General features: G+C 38.6%; 1 pseudogene; it reads left to right on the plus strand.

The window, feature by feature from the left end:
- Window positions 1-16,367, plus strand: part of LOC134481321 (vomeronasal type-2 receptor 116-like) — a 38,944-nt pseudogene that overhangs the window by 6,906 nt on the left and 15,671 nt on the right.

Raw genomic sequence — 16,367 nt, forward strand, 5'->3', positions numbered from 1 at the left:
GAATATGAAGTGTCCTTCCTTATCTTTTTTGATGACTTTTAGTTGGAAATTGATTTTATTTGATATTAGAATGGCTACTCCAGCTTGCTTCTTCTGACCATTTGCTTGGAAAGTTGTTTTCCAGCCTTTCACTCTGAGGTAGTGTCTGTCTTTGTCTCTGAGGTGTGTTTCCTGTAGGCAGCAGAATGCAGGGTCCTCGTTGCGTATCCAGTTTGTTAATCTATGTCTTTTTATTGGGGAGTTGAGGCCATTGATATTGAGAGATATTAAGGAATAGTGATTATTGTTTCCCTTTATATTCATATTTGGATGTGAGGTTATGTTTGTGTGCTTTCATTCTCTTTGTTTTGTTGCCAAGACGATTAGTTTCTTGCTTCTTCTAGGGTATAGCTTGCCTCCTTATGTTGGGCTTTACCATTTATTATCCTTTGTAGTGCTGGATTTGTAGAAAGATATTGTGTAAATTTGGTTTTGTCATGGAATATCTTGGTTTCTCCATCAATGTTAATTGAGAGTTTTGCTGGATACAGTAACCTGGGCTGGCATTTGTGTTCTCTTAGGGTCTGTATGACATCAGTCCAGGATCTTCTGGCCTTCATAGTTTCTGGCGAGAAGTCTGGTGTGATTCTGATAGGTCTCCCTTTATATGTTACTTGACCTTTTTCCCTTACTGCTTTTAATATTCTTTCTTTATTTTGTGCGTTTGGTGTTTTGACAATTATGTGACGGGAAGTGTTTCTTTTCTGGTCCAATCTATTTGGAGTTCTGTAGGCTTCTTGTATGCCAATGGGTATCTCTTTTTTTAGGTTAGGGAAGTTTTCTTCTATGATTTTGTTGAAGATATTTACTGGTCCTTTGAGCTGGGAGTCTTCACTCTCTTCTATACCTATTATCCTTAGGTTTGATCTTCTCATTGAGTCCTGGATTTCCTGTATGTTTTGGACCAGTAGCTTTTTCCGCTTTACATTATCTTTGACAGTTGAGTCAATGATTTCTATGGAATCTTCTGCTCCTGAGATTCTCTCTTCCATCTCTTGTATTCTGTTGGTGAAGCTTGTATCTACAGCTCCTTGTCTCTTCTTTTGGTTTTCTATATCCAGGGTTGTTTCCATGTGTTCTTTCTTGATTGCTTCTATTTCCATTTTTAATTCCTTCATCTGTTTGATTGTGTTTTCCTGGAATTCTTTCAGGGATTTTTGCCATTCCTCTCTGTAGGCCTCTACTTGTTTATTAATGATTTCCTGTGTTTCCCTACGTGTGTTCATGTCTTTCTTGAAGTCCTCCAGCATCATGATCAAATATGATTTTGAAACTAGATCTTGCTTTTCTGGTGTGTTTGGATATTCCATGTTTGTTTTGGCGGGAGAATTGGGCTCCGATGATGGCATGCAGTCTTGGTTTCTGTTGCTTGGGTTCCTGCGCTTGCCTCTCGCCATCAGATTATCTCTAGTGTTACTTTGTTCTGCTATTTCTGACAGTGGCTAGACTGACCTATAAGCCTGTGTGTCAGGAGTGCTGTAGACCTGTTTTCCTCTCTTTCAGTCAGTTATGGGGACAGTGTGTTCTGCTTTCCGGCGTGTAGTTTTTCCTCTCTACAGGTCTTCAGCTGTTCCTGTGGGCCTGTGTCTTGAGTTCACCAGGCAGCTTTCTTGCAGCAGAAAATTTGGTCTTACCTGTGGTCCCGAGGCTCAGGTTCGCTCGTGGGGTGCTGCCCAGGGGCTCTCTGCAGCGGCAGCAACCAGGAAGACCTGTGCCGCCCCTTCCGGGAGCTTCAGTGCACCAGGGTTCCAGATGGTCTTTGGCTTTTTCCTCTGGCGTCCGAGATGTGTGTGCAGGGAGCAGTCTCTTCTGGTTTCCCAGGCTTGTCTGCCTCTCTGAAGGTTTAGCTCTCCCTCCCACGGGATTTGGGTGCAGAGAACTGTTTATCCGGTCTGTTTCTTTCAGGTTCCGGCGGTGTCTCAGGCGCAGAAGTCCTGCCGCTCCTGGGCCCTCCCCCACGGGAGCCCAGAGGCCTTATACAGTTTCCTCTTGGGCCAGGGATGTGGGCAGGGGTGAGCAGTGTTGGTGGTCTCTTCCGCTCTGCAGCCTCAGGAGTGCCCACCTGACCAGGCGGTTGGGTCTCTCTCTCACCGGGTCTGGGAGCAGAGAGCTGCTGCGGGCCGGGATCCGCGGGTGTGGGACTTCCAGTAAACACAGACCGTGCCTCCTATAGAAATTCTGCTTCCGTGTCCCAAGCTCACCAGGCAGCTTTCTTGCAGCAGAAAATTTGGTCTTACCTGTGGTCCCGAGGCTCAGGTTCGCTCGTGGGGTGCTGCCCAGGGGCTCTCTGCAGCGGCAGCAACCAGGAAGACCTGTGCCGCCCCTTCCGGGAGCTTCAGTGCACCAGGGTTCCAGATGGTCTTTGGCTTTTTCCTCTGGCGTCCGAGATGTGTGTGCAGGGAGCAGTCTCTTCTGGTTTCCCAGGCTTGTCTGCCTCTCTGAAGGTTTAGCTCTCCCTCCCACGGGATTTGGGTGCAGAGAACTGTTTATCCGGTCTGTTTCTTTCAGGTTCCGGCGGTGTCTCAGGCGCAGAAGTCCTGCCGCTCCTGGGCCCTCCCCCACGGGAGCCCAGAGGCCTTATACAGTTTCCTCTTGGGCCAGGGATGTGGGCAGGGGTGAGCAGTGTTGGTGGTCTCTTCCCACATCTCTCATTTGTTAAAATAGGTGCTCATGGATCCTTAGAAATCTGGTATTTTATAATTTTAAATTAATTGATTAAATTTAATAAAGGAAATGCCTCAAGACATAAACAAATGAATGAATTCAAGTGGAAACCAGGACATAAATCAGTATAAAGGTCCAACAGTGTTCTAACAACCAGTGATTTGTAACTTGATTATCAAGAGTTTCAAACTCTTGGGGGTTCATAAATTCACTGAGAAAGAAAGAAATGAAAATATTGAACCTGGCATCATCAAATTGGAAAGGAATTTACAAGGCAATACAGTTGGTCTGTGGAGGAAATGGTAAATAAACTCTTTTTTCCTAATTATGGAATTTAGTCCATCTGAGGAATTTATTCTTCAAATACAATGAGAACATCATTCCGTTCCAAAACTTTGGATAATACATAACACAGAGAATCACAGTTATTATCTTACTTATACTTGTAGAGTTGACCTTATCATGAAAGTCCTACATCCAATGCATGGAATGATGTAATATTATATATATATATTCAGCTGATGTATAATGTACCAGGAATTCAACATTTTCCTTTTATGGCTCTTATCTTAGTAAGAAATTTTTATATAATCTTGAATGTCTACTCATACAAAATATTAATGATGTAAAAAAAACAGGTACTAGTAACAAATCATAAATATATTTAAAGAAATTTTTAGTATACATAAAATTTTAAATTCTATTAAAATAAGTTATAAATACTATTGAAGATGGAGTGCTTAGTTTCATGTACAAAATATGAAAAGTAACTTGAATACTTAATACTGCATGATGTAAAATCTTCAATGGCTTCAGTGTTGATTATTATTTAGATACATTTTTCATTTTTCTTCTTCTAGGGATCTTCTTACCTTTATTATACAGCTTTCCACAAGATCATATTTTTTAATTTTATTTTTCTTGGATAATATTTTATGTATTTACTTTCCTTTTTCTTTCTTTTTTTTTTTTGGAGCTGGGGACCGAACCCAGGGCCTTGTGCTTTCTAGGCAAGCACTTATGTATTTACATTTCAAATGTTATCCCCTGTCTGCCCTGTCCCATATTCCCTTCCCCCTTCCCCTGCTTCTATGAGGATGCTTCCATTTCCACACACCCACTCCATCCTTAGTGCACTGGCATTACCATACATTGGGGAAACAAGTCTTCACAGGATCAAGGGCTTTTCCTCCCATTGATATTGGACAATGTCATCCTCTGCCACATATGTAGCTGGAGTTATGGGCCCTCCATGTGTATTCATTGGTTGGTGGTCTAATCCCTGTGAGGTCTGGTAGGGTTTGGTTGGTTGATATTGTTGTTTCCTGTGTTGTTGCAAACCCCTTCAACTCCTTAAGCATTTTCTCTAACTCCTCCATTGGGGTCCCCATGTAAAGTTCAATGGTTAGCTGCAACCATATTCATCTGTAGCAGTAGGACTCTGGCAGAGCATTTCAGGAGACAGGCACATCTGCCTCCTGTCAAAAAACAGTTCTTGGCATCAGCAATAGTGACTGAGTTTGCTGGCAGCATATGGGATAAATCCCAAAATATGGAGTCTCTGGATGACCTTTGCTTCATCCCCTGATCCACTCTTTGTCCCTGTATTTCTTCCTGAAAGTATTTTGTGCTCCGTTATGAAAAGGAATGAATCATCTGCTTTTTGGCCTTCCTTCTTCTTGAACTTCATATGATCTGTGAATTTTTCTCAGGTATTCCAGGCTTTTGAGCTAATAACCATCTAGCAGTGAGTGTATGCCATGTATGATCTTTTGTGAATGAGTTACCTAACTCAGGATGTTATTTTCTAGTTTCATCCACTTGCCTATGAAATCCATGGAGTCATTGTTTTTGATAGCTGAGTAGTACTCCATTGTGTAAATGTACCACACTTTCTGTATCCATTCTCCTGTTGAAGGGCATGCAACTTCTGCGTATTTTAAATAAGGCTGCTCTGAACATAGTTGGACATGTGTCTTTGTTATACGTTGGAGCATGTTTTGGGTGTATGCTCTTCAGTGGTATATTTGGGTCCTCAGTGAGTACTACGTCCAATATTCTGAGGAATTTCCCGACTGATTTCCAGAGTGGTTGTACCAGCTTGAAATCCCATCAAAAATGGAGGAGTGTTCCTCTTTCTCTACATCCTTGCCAACATCTGTTTTCACCTGAGTTGTTGATCTTGGCCATTCTGACAGGTGTGAAGTGGAATCTCAGGATCGTTTTGATTTGCACTTACCTCATGACTAAGGATGTTGAACATTTATTTAGACAGTTCTCAGCCACTCAATATTCCTCAGTTGAGAACTATTTGTTTAGGTCTGTACCTCATTTTTCATAAGATTATTTGATTCTTTGGTGTCTGTCTTGAGTTGTTTGTATATATTGGATATTAGCTCTCTATCAGATATAGAATTGGTAAAGAATTTTCCAAGTCTGTTGGTTGCCATTTTGTCCTATTGAAAGTGTCCTTTGACTTACAGAAGCTTTGCAATTTTATGAGGACCCATTTGTCAATTATTGATATTAGAACATGCATCGTTGGTGTTCTGTTCAGGAAATTTCCCCCTGTGCCTATTAGTTTGAAGCTCTTCCTCACATTCTCTTCTATTGGTTTCAGTGTATCTGGTTTGATATGGGGTCTTTGATCCACTTGGACTTGAGCTTTATACAAGGTGAAAAGAATGGGTCAATTTGCATTCTTCTACATGCTGACCTTCAATTCAACCAGCACTATTTGTTGAAAAGGTTGTCTTTTTCCACTGGGTATTTTTAATTTCTTTATCAAAGATCAAGTGACCATAGTTGTGTGGGTTTATTTCTGGGTCTTCAATTCAGTTCCATTGATCTACCTGCCTGTCTCTGTACCCATACCATGCAGTTTTTATCACTATTGCTGTGTAATACAGCTTGAGGTCAGGGATGGTGATTCCCCCATAACTGCTTTTATTGTTGAGAAGAGTTTTCATTATCCTGGTGTGTTATCTTTTCCAAATGAATCTCCAAATTGCTCTTCCTAATTCTATGAAGAATTGCATTGGAATTTTGATGGGGATTTCATTGAATTTGTAGTTTACTTTTGGCTAAATGGGCATTTTTACTGTATTAACCTGCCAATCCATGAGCATAGGAGATTGTTCCATCTCCTGAGACCTTTGATTTCTTTTTTCAGAGACTTGAAGTTCTTTTCATACAGATTTTCACTTGCTTTGTTAGAGTCAAATAGTTATACCATTTGTGGCTATTGTGAAATATGTCATTTCCCTAATTTCTCTCTTAGCTTGTTTATCCTTTGAGTAGAAGATGGCTCCCGATTTGTTTGAGTTAATTTTATAACCAGCCACTTTATTAATGTTGTTTTTCAGCTGTAGTAGTTCTATCATGGAATTTTTGGGGTCCCTTAAGTGTACTATCATATCATCTGCAAATAGTGATATTTTGACTTCTTCCTTTCAAATTTATCCCTTTGATCTGCTTTTGTTGTCTGATTGCTCTCGATAGAACTTCAAGTACTATATTTAATAGGTGAACAGACAGTAGGCAGCCTTGTCCAGCACCTGTTTTAAGTGGATTGCTTCAAGCTTTGCTCTATTTTGTTTGATGTTGGCTTCTGGTTTGCTGTATATTGATTTTACTGTTTATGTGGGTCTTGAATTCTTGATCTTTCAAGGACTTCTAACATGAAGGGGTGTTGAATTTTGTCAAATGCTTTCTCAAATTCCAATGAGATGATTATGTGGTTTTGTTCTTTGAGTTTTTTTAAGTAGAGGAGTATGTTGATGAATTTCTGTATGTTGAAACATATTTGCCTCCCTGGGATGAAGCAGACTTGGTCATCATGGAGGAAAGATTTGATGTGTTCTTGGACTTGGTTTGCAAGTATATGATTGTACTTTTGCATCAATATTCATAAGGGGAATTTGTCTGAACTTCTCTTTCTTTGTTGGGTTTTTGGGCGGTTTAGGCATAAGCATAATTATGGCTTCAAAGAATGAATTGGGTAGTGTTTTTTCTGTTTCGATTTTGTGGAACTATTTGGACACTATTGATATTAGGTCTTCTATGAATGTCTGATAGAATTATGCACTAGGCCCATCTGACCATGGACTTTTTTGGTTGGAAGACTTTTAATGGCTGCTTTTATTTCTTTAAGGGTTTTGGGACTGTTTAGATGGTTTATCTGAGCCTCTTATTACTTTGTTATCTGGTATCTGTCCAGAAAGTTGTCCATTTCTTCCAGATTTTCCAGTTTTGTTGAGTATAGGCTTTTGAAGTAGGATCTGCTAATTTTCTGAACTCTCTCACTTTCTTGAATTTTGTCTCCCTTTTCATTTATGACTTTGTTGATTTGGATACTGTCTCTCTGCTTTCTGGTGTGGTTTGCTAAGGGTTTATCTCAAAGAACCATCTCCTGGATTTGTTGACCCAGTAAATAGTTCTTTTTGTCTCAATTTGGTTGATCTCAGCTTTGAGTTTGATTATTTCCTGCTGTCTACTCTTGGGTGAATTAGCCTCTTTTTCTTCTGTAGCTTTCAAGTGTGCTGTCAAACTGTTAGTCTATGCTTTTTCCATTTTTGAGGCACTCAAATCTTAACACTGCTTTCATTGTATCCCATAAGTTCGGCTATATTGTGCCTGCATTTTCAATAAATTCTAAAAAGTCTTTAATTTCTTTTTTCTTCTTTGACCAACTTGTCATTGAGTTGAGGATTCCTCAGTTTCCATGTGTATGTTGAATTTCTGGTGTTTTTCTTGTTATTGAAGAGCAGTCTTAGTCCATAGTGTTCTGACAGAATGCATAGGTTTATTTCAATCCTGTTTGTGACCAATTATTTGGTCAATTTTTGATAAAGTACCATGCTGTGCTGAGAAGATGGTATATTCTTTTGTTTTAGGATGAAATGTTCTATAGATGTCTGTTAAATCCATTTGTTTCATAATTTCTGTTAGCTTCATTTTCTCTCCATTTAATTTCTGTTTCCATGATTTGTCCATTGATGAGAGTGGTGTGTTGAAATCTCCCTTTCTGTGGGAGTGCTTAATAAATTTTTTTATAGATGTTGGTGCCCTTGCTTTTGGAACATTAATGTTCAGAATTGAGAGTTCATCTTAGAAGATTTTTTTCTTATGCGGCAAAACACTGGGTCCTATTTATGTAGTCAGTCTGTTAGTCCATGTGTTTTTATTGGCAAGTTATGCCCAATGAATAGTGTTACACGTTATATTTCTTCTTAGAAGAGGATTTACATTTGTGTGGCTATATTCTTCTTGGTTTGTTGCAAGAAGATAACTTTCTAGAGTGTAGTTATCCTCCTTCTTTTGGACCTTTCTATTATCCTATGTAGTGTGTTTTCCTTCTTTGCAGTGAACAATATGTTCTTGATTATATTTACTTCAATGTTTTCCCTATTAGATTTACTCAATATGAAACTTAAAGTTTTGGTTTATCCTTATTTCCTCTACAGACTAACTGCATTGCCTTGTGAATCCCTTTCCAATTTGATTTTGCTAGGTTCAATGTTTTTATTTCTTTCTTTCTCAGTAAATACATGAACCCCAAAGTGTTCAAATTTCTTCATAACCAAGTTACAAATAACTAGTTCTTGGAACACTTTTGGAACTTTATACTGATTAGCATCCTGGTTTTCCCTTAATTTCATTCATTTGTTTATGTCTTACAGAATTTTCTTTATTCAAATTTATAAACATATGTAAAATTGTAAAATACTAGCTTTCTATGATCAGCTCTGGGTGACAAAACAACTCTTCAGACTCACAAGGAAATGCAGTGCTGTTCACTGCAACAAAGGAAAACACACTTTATATAAAAGGACAGCATTAACTTCTAAGCCCCCACTTGTGTAATGGACAATACACAAGATACAGAATGAGCAAACAAAACGTTTTCTCATGGAGTCACAAAACTGTATAAGGACTGTTGAGGTAGAAAAACATTAAAAACTGTATAGGCTCTTACATATTAGCATTTTCAGAACCAAGCATTTAATATTGGAAGCCCAACCGATATTCCACTTCCTGGGGAAGACTATGCCTCCTGCACTCAGCATTCCTCAATCACCATTGCTGTATTTTATCTTGCTAAGGTGTCACAGCTTTTCACCTGTACATGTTAGCATGTCTATTTCTTATTATGTTCTGAATAATACATACAAGAAACATTATACAAATATGCAGATTAATTTTTTTACATTTATGCATATAGGTGTATGCATACATAGAGAGATATAAAAAGATAAATGAGAACACTTAGTAGCTACCAAAGGAATGCATGTAGATGAAAGAGTATGTAGAATTTGGAATATATAAAATTTCATACTTATGAACCAAATGGCCAACTTGCTTAAAAAAGAGAGCAAAAAACTATTTAGATCTTAAAGTATATTAAATTACATAATCTGAAAACAGAAGCATTGAGGTAGACAAGAAGTATAAGAGGTAGAAAATATCATCAAACACCTCAAATTTCACTAATTCATAATTCCTGTCTCCAGCTCTATACAGGCTTTGACAAGTATAACCTTGGACAAGGGCATAGAACATTTTTCATTTCATCTTTCATCAGGAACTCTTAGTATGTATTGGTTCAGTCTGGCCTTTCACAACCTACACACTTCCAATCCCTCAAATCACATTAAATATATTTTTTCAGTTTTATAACAGGTAGACATCCATGTTAAAGAAAAACATGTAGTTTCTGGTTGTTTCCTGAATGAAATATAGGCTTCTTCATCTATGCTCAAATATTTACAAAGGAATTAGTCCCCATAGGAGCTGCTAAACATGACAAAAACCTGTGACAATGACACATGAGCAATCTTGGGAAAGAAGATGCAGTTTGAACATTGAAGCTCTGAGGGGGTGTGTTCATTCAATATATAATAGTGAATGTACTCAATTGAATGACTCAATGTGATTTGAGATTATGCTCTAATGATTCCTATGTTTTCTACACAGGATTGCTCCACAAAACTACCAATTTGTGATGGCCTTAATTTTTGCCATAGAGGAGATCAACAGAAACCCCATACTTTTACCTAACATGACACTTGGATATAATATTCACAGTGCTGGGGCCATTGGTAATGAGACTGTAGTAAGTTTCCTCAAGTGGCTCACAGAGCAGGACAGACTCATTCCTAACTATACATGCAAAACCAAGGGAAAATCTGTGGCTGCAATCACAGGAACAACATGGGAAATTTCTTCCTTAATTGGCATATTTTTGAGTCTTTATAAATATCCACAGGTGAGATTAGATGCATGAGAAGAAAGGAAACTATTCTCATTTGGTTCCATAATTTGTATACCATGAAAAATCATAAGGAAATGTTTCATTATGCATGATTCAAAATAATAGTAGTGGACTGGAATACAGCACAAATGTCAAGAACAGTTTCAGTGCAATCAGGAGGATAAAAGTTCGAATGCCATCTTCACACTTACACTCATGACAACAAACCAGATACAAGATAATCCCTGTGTCCATGTTATCTTCTCCACAGGGCAAAACACATGGAGCCCAGGGATGAAGAGAGACCCTACCTCAGAAGAATATGTGGAAAAAAGTAGAGAACACCTGCTGCCTTCTTTTAGCCTTCACGTTAATACATACTCTGTATTCACTGTAGAAGGCTTGTCACACACACTTTTACACACACACACACACACACACACACAGAGAGAGAGAGTCAATGAACCAGCTGTCCAAATACTCCTTTAAAATACATAACTTTAAAGCTACATACTTTGAGATGTTACTATATTCACATTTCTTCTGATTGAAATGTACATACAGGCCTTAAAATATACACACAGGTCTACAATAAAAGAGAGTAATTCAACTCATTTTCCAGAATCATATATCAGTACTAGACTTGACTTTAAGTAAAAATTTGGATCTCTAAACTTTAAGTGACTGTTTCATATGCAATTTTTCTGTGATTTCCAGGACCTCCTCATTAATGTCTATCCCTGCTTTCATTTTTACAGCTGAGCATTCGACTTTTTGAACAAAGTATGAATAACTCTGAGGAGTTTCCTTTTTTGTATCAGATGGCTGCCAAAGAATCTTCTTTGGCCTTAGGCATGGTCTCATTGTTTGTCCATTTCAAATGGAATTGGGTGCGGCTGGTCATCTCAGAGGATGAGAATGGTGTTAACTTTGTCACAGACTTGATTCCACAAATGGAAAGAAACACAGTCTGTGTAGCCTTCATGGAATTTATCCCAGTTACTCACATGATGGACCTGGAAAACACTTATGAATACCCTATTTGGATTATGAGAAACCCAGCCAAAGTTGTTATCATTTATGCTAACACTGACTCTTCCTTAGGTGTGCTGTTTAGAAGATGGGAATATATACTTCTGTGGAGAATCTGGGTGACCACTTAACAATGGGGAGTCGTCACTTCTATGAGACATTTAATTCTTGACTCATTCCATGGGACTCTCATCTTTTCAAAATGCCAGGGTGATATTTCTACTTTTAAAGAGTTTGTAAAATCAGTGAGACCTTCCAAATACCCAGATGACATTTTTCTTGCAAGACTGTGGGAGATTTACTTTGGTTGTGCAATATCTAATGCTACCTGTAAATCATTAAAAAATTGTTCATCTAGAGGTAACTTGGGGTTGTTACCTTGGTACCTCTTTGACATAGCTGTAAGTACTGGCAATTACCATGTATACAATGCTGTATATGCTGTGGCCCACACCATGCACAAGATGCTTATTCAAGAAATAGACATAGAAGGAATGAAAAATGGAGGCAGCATGGATTTTCCCCCCTTGAAGGTAATGGTTTTTCTTTGGATTCTAGCCAGTGTCACCAATGTAACTTTTTAAAATTGGCCCATATGTACTCTAAACAAATTCAATGGGGGTCCTTTTAGAAAACAAGTTTTCTAGACTATTTTACTGACTGGAAGAAAAATCTATCCCTGAGTGAAATTGAGAGTCAACTTCCCAATCATATAGAAATGAAAACCAAGGAACAAAATGTTTCTGCTAAAGGCACTGGCAATCTCATTACCTTCTAACTTTCTTAACAGTAAAAACTCAATCTTTCCCCCACCTTATTCTTATATATGAAAAGGAGTGACAACAGGTTTATGATCCTAAAAATTGTAGAGTACCAGCAAGATATATATTCTTAAAATATCTCATGAAACTGTATCAACTATAGATACTTTCTTTTTTTTTTATTAACTTGAGTATTTCTTATATACATTTTGAGTGTTATTCCCTTTCCCGGTTTCCGGGCAAACATCCCCTCCCCCCTCACCTTCTTTATGGGTGTTCCCCTCCCCACCCTCCCCCCATTGCCGCCCTCCCTCCAACAATCTAGTTCACTGGGGGTTCAGTCTTAGCAGGACCCAGGGCTTCCCCTTCCACTGGTGCTCTTACTAGGATATTCACTGCTACCTATGAGGTCAGAGTCCAGGGTCAGTCCATGTATAGGCTTTAGGTAGTGGCTTAGTCCCTGGAACCTCTGGTTGCTTGGCATTGTTGTACATATGGGGTCTCGAGCCCCTTCAAGCTCTTCCAGTTCTTTCTCTGATTCCTTCAACTGGGATCCTATTCTCAGTTCAGTGGTTTGCTGCTGGCATTCGCCTCTGTGTTTGCTGTATTCTGGCTGTGTCTCTCAGGAGCGATCTACATCTGGCTCCTGTCTGCCTGCACTTCTTTGCTTCATCCACCTTGTCTAATTGGATGGCTGTATATGTATGGGCCACATGTGGGGCAGGCTCTGAATGGGTGTTCCTTCTGTGTCTGTTTTAATCTTTGCCTCTCTATTCCCTCAAAAGGGTATTCTTGTTCACCTTTTAAAGAAGGAATGAAGCAGTCACATTTTGATCATCCGCCTTGAGTTTCATTTGTTCTAGGCATCTAGAGTAATTCAAGCATTTGGGCTAATAGCCACTTATCAATGAGTGCATACCATGTGTGTTTTTCTGCGATTGGGTTACCTCACTCAAGATGATATTTTCCAGTTCCAACCATTTGCCTACGAATTTCATAAAGTCATTGTTTTTGATAGCTGAGTAATATTCCATTGTGTAGATGTACCACATTTTCTGTATCCATTCCTCTGTTGAAGGGCATCTGGGTTCTTTCCAGCTTCTGGCTATTATAAATAAAGCTGCGATGAATGTAGTGGAGGACGTGTCTTTTTTATATGTTGGGGCATCTTTTGGGTATATGGCCAAGAGAGGTATAGCTGGGTTCTCAGGCAGTTCAATGTCCAATTTTCTGAAGAACCTCCACACTGATTTCCAGAATGGTTGTACCAGTCTGCAATCTCACCAACAATGGAGGAGTGTTCCTCTTTCTCCCCATCCTCGCCAGCATCTGCTGTCAAATGTGTTTTTGGTCTTAGCCATTCTCACTGGTGTGAGGTGAAATCTCAGGGTTGTTTTGATTTGCATTTCCCTTATGACTAAAGATGTTGAAAATTTATTCAGGTGTTTCTCAGCCATTCAGCATTCCTCAACTGTGAATTCTTTGTTTAGCTCTGAACCCCATTTTTTATTAACTTGAGTATTTCTTATATACATTTCGAGTGTTATTCCCTTTCCCGGTTTCCGGGCAAACATCACCCTCCCCCCTCCCCCTCTGAACCCCATTTTTTATAGGGTTCTTTGTCTCCCTGCGGTCTAACTTCTTGAGTTCTTTGTATATTTTGGATATAAGGCCTCTATCTGTTGTAGGATTGGTAAAGGTCTTTTCCCAATCTGTTGTTTGCCATTTTGTCCTAACCACAGTGTCTTTTGCCTTACAGAAGCTTTGCAGTTTTATGAGATCCCATTTGTCGATTCTTGATCTTAGAGCATAAGCCATTGGTGTTTTGTTCAGGAATTTTTTTCCAGTGCCCATGTGTTCCAGATGCTTCCCTAGTTTTTCTTCTACTAGTTTGAGTGTATCTGGTTTGATATGGAGGTCCTTGATCCACTTGGAATTAAGCTTTGTACAGGGTGATGAGCATGGATCAATCTGCATTCTTCTACATGTTGACCTCCAGTTGGACCACCACCATTTGCTGAAAATTCTATCTTTTTTCCATTTGATGGCTTTGGCTCCTTTGCAAAATCAGGTGCCCATAGGTGTATGGGTTCATTTCTGGGTCTTCATTTCTGTTCCATTGGTCTATCTGTCTGTCTCTGTACCAATACCATGCAGTTTTTATCACTATTGCTCTGTAATACTGCTTGAGTTCAGGGATAGTGATTCCCCCTGAAGTCCTTTTATTGTTGAGGATAGTTTTAGCTATCCTGGGTTTTTTGTTATTCCAGATGAATTTGCAAATTTTTCTGTCTAACTCTTTGAAAGATTGGATTGGTATTTTGATGGGGATTGCATTGAATCTGTAGATCGCTTTTGGTAAAATGGCCATTTTTACTATATTAATCCTGCCGATCCATGAGCATGGGAGATCTTTCTATCTTCTGAGGTCTTCTTCAATTTCTTTCTTCAGAGTCTTGAAGTTCTTATTGTACAGATCTTTTACTTGCTTGGTTAAAGTCACACCGAGGTACTTTGTATTATTTGGGTCTATTATGAAGGGTGTCGTTTCCCTAATTTCTTTCTTGGCTTGTTTCTCTTTTGTGTAGAGGAAGGCTACTGATTTATCTGAGTTAATTTTATACCCACCCACTTTGCTGAAGTTGTTTATCACCTTTAGTAGTTCTCTGGTGGAACTTTTGGAATCACTTAAATATACTATCATATCATCTGCAAATAGTGATATTTTGACTTCTTCTTTTCCAATCTGCATCCCCTTGACCTCCTTTTGTTGTCTGATTGCTAGAACTTCAAGAACTTTTTAAATAAGTAGGGAGAGAGTGGGCAGCCTTGTCTAGTCCCTGATTTTAGTGGGATTGCTTCAAGTTTCTCTCCATTTAGTTTAATGTTAGCAACTGGTTTGCTGTATTTGGCTTTTTACTATGTTTAGGGATGGGCCTTGAATTCCTGATCTTTCCAGGACTTTTATCATTAAAGGGTGTTGAATCTTGTCAAATGTTTTCTAAGCATCTAATGAAATGATCATGTGGTTTTGTTCTTTCAGTTTCTTTATATAATGGATCACGTGGATGGTTTTGCGTATATTAAACCATCCCTGCATGCCTGGGATGAAGCCTACTTGATCATGGTGAATGATTGTTTTGATGTGCTCTTGGATTTGGTTTGCCAGAATTTTATTGAGTATTTTTGCGTCGATATTTGTATGGGAAATTGGTCTGAAGTTCTCTTTCTTTGTTGGGTCTTTGTGTGGTTTAGGTATAAGAGTATTTGTGGCTTCATAGAAGGAATTCGGTAGTGATCCATCTGTTTCAATTTTGTGGAATAGTTTGCATAATATTGGTATGAGGTCTTCTATGAAGGTTTGATAGAATTCTGCACTAAACCTGTCTGGACCTGGGCTCTTTTTGGTTGGGAGAACTTTAATGACTGCTTCTATTTCCTTAGGAATTATGGGGTTCTTTAACTGGTTTATCTGTTCCTGATTTAACTTCGGTACCTGGTATCTGTCTAGGAAATTGTCCATTTCCTGTAGATTTTCAAGTTTTGTTGAATATAGGCTTTTATATTAAGATCTGATGATTTTTTGAATTTCCTCTGAATCTGTAGTTATGTCTCCCTTTTCATTTCTGATTTTGTTAATTTGGATACACTCGCTGTGTCCTCTCGTTAGTCTGGCTAAGGGTTTATCTATCTTGTTGATTTTCTCAAAGAACCAACTTTTGGTTCTGTTGATTCTTTCTATGGTCCTTTTTGTTTCTACTTGGTTGATTTCAGCTCTGAGTTTGATTATTTCCTGCCTTCTACTCCTCCTGGGTGTATTTGCTTCTTTTTGTTCTAGAGCTTTTGGGTGTGCCGTCAAGCTGCTGACATATGCTCTCTCCTGTTTCTTTCTGCAGGCACTCAGCGCTATGATTTTTCCTCTTAGCACAGCTTTCATTGTGTCCCATAAATTTGGGTATATTGTACCTTCATTTTCATTAAATTCTAAAATGTCTTTAATTTCTTTCTTTATTTCTTCCTTGACCAGGTTATCATTGAGTTGAGCATTGTTCAATTTCCACGTATATGTGGGCATTCTTCCCTTATTGTTACTGAAGACCAGTTTTAGGCCGTGATGCTCCGATAACACGCGTGGGATTATTTCTATCTTTCTGTTGAGGCCCGTTCTTTGACCAATTATATGGTCAATTTTGGAGAAAGTACCATGAGGAGCTGAGAAGAAGGTGTATCCTTTTGATTTAGGATAGAATGTTCTATAAATATCTGTTAAGTCCATTTGATTCATGACTTCTCTTAGTCTGTCTACGTCTCTGTTTAATTTCTGTTTCCATGATCTGCCCATTGATGAGAGTGGGGTGTTGAAATCTCCTACTATTATTGTGTGAGGTGCAATGTGTGTTTTGAACTTTAGTAAGGTTTCTTTTACGTACATAGGTGCCCTTGTATTTGGGGCATAGATATTTAGGATTGAGAGTTCATCTTGGTGGATTTTTCCTTTGATGAATATGAAGTGTCCTTCCTTATCTTTTTTGATGAATTTTAGTTGAAAATTGATTTTACTTGATAATAGAATGGCTATTCCAGCTTGCTTCCTCCGACCATTTGCTTGGAAAGTTGTT

Source organism: Rattus norvegicus, chromosome 12 (genome assembly GCF_036323735.1).
Source record: "Rattus norvegicus strain BN/NHsdMcwi chromosome 12, GRCr8, whole genome shotgun sequence".
Lineage (NCBI taxonomy): Eukaryota > Metazoa > Chordata > Mammalia > Rodentia > Muridae > Rattus > Rattus norvegicus.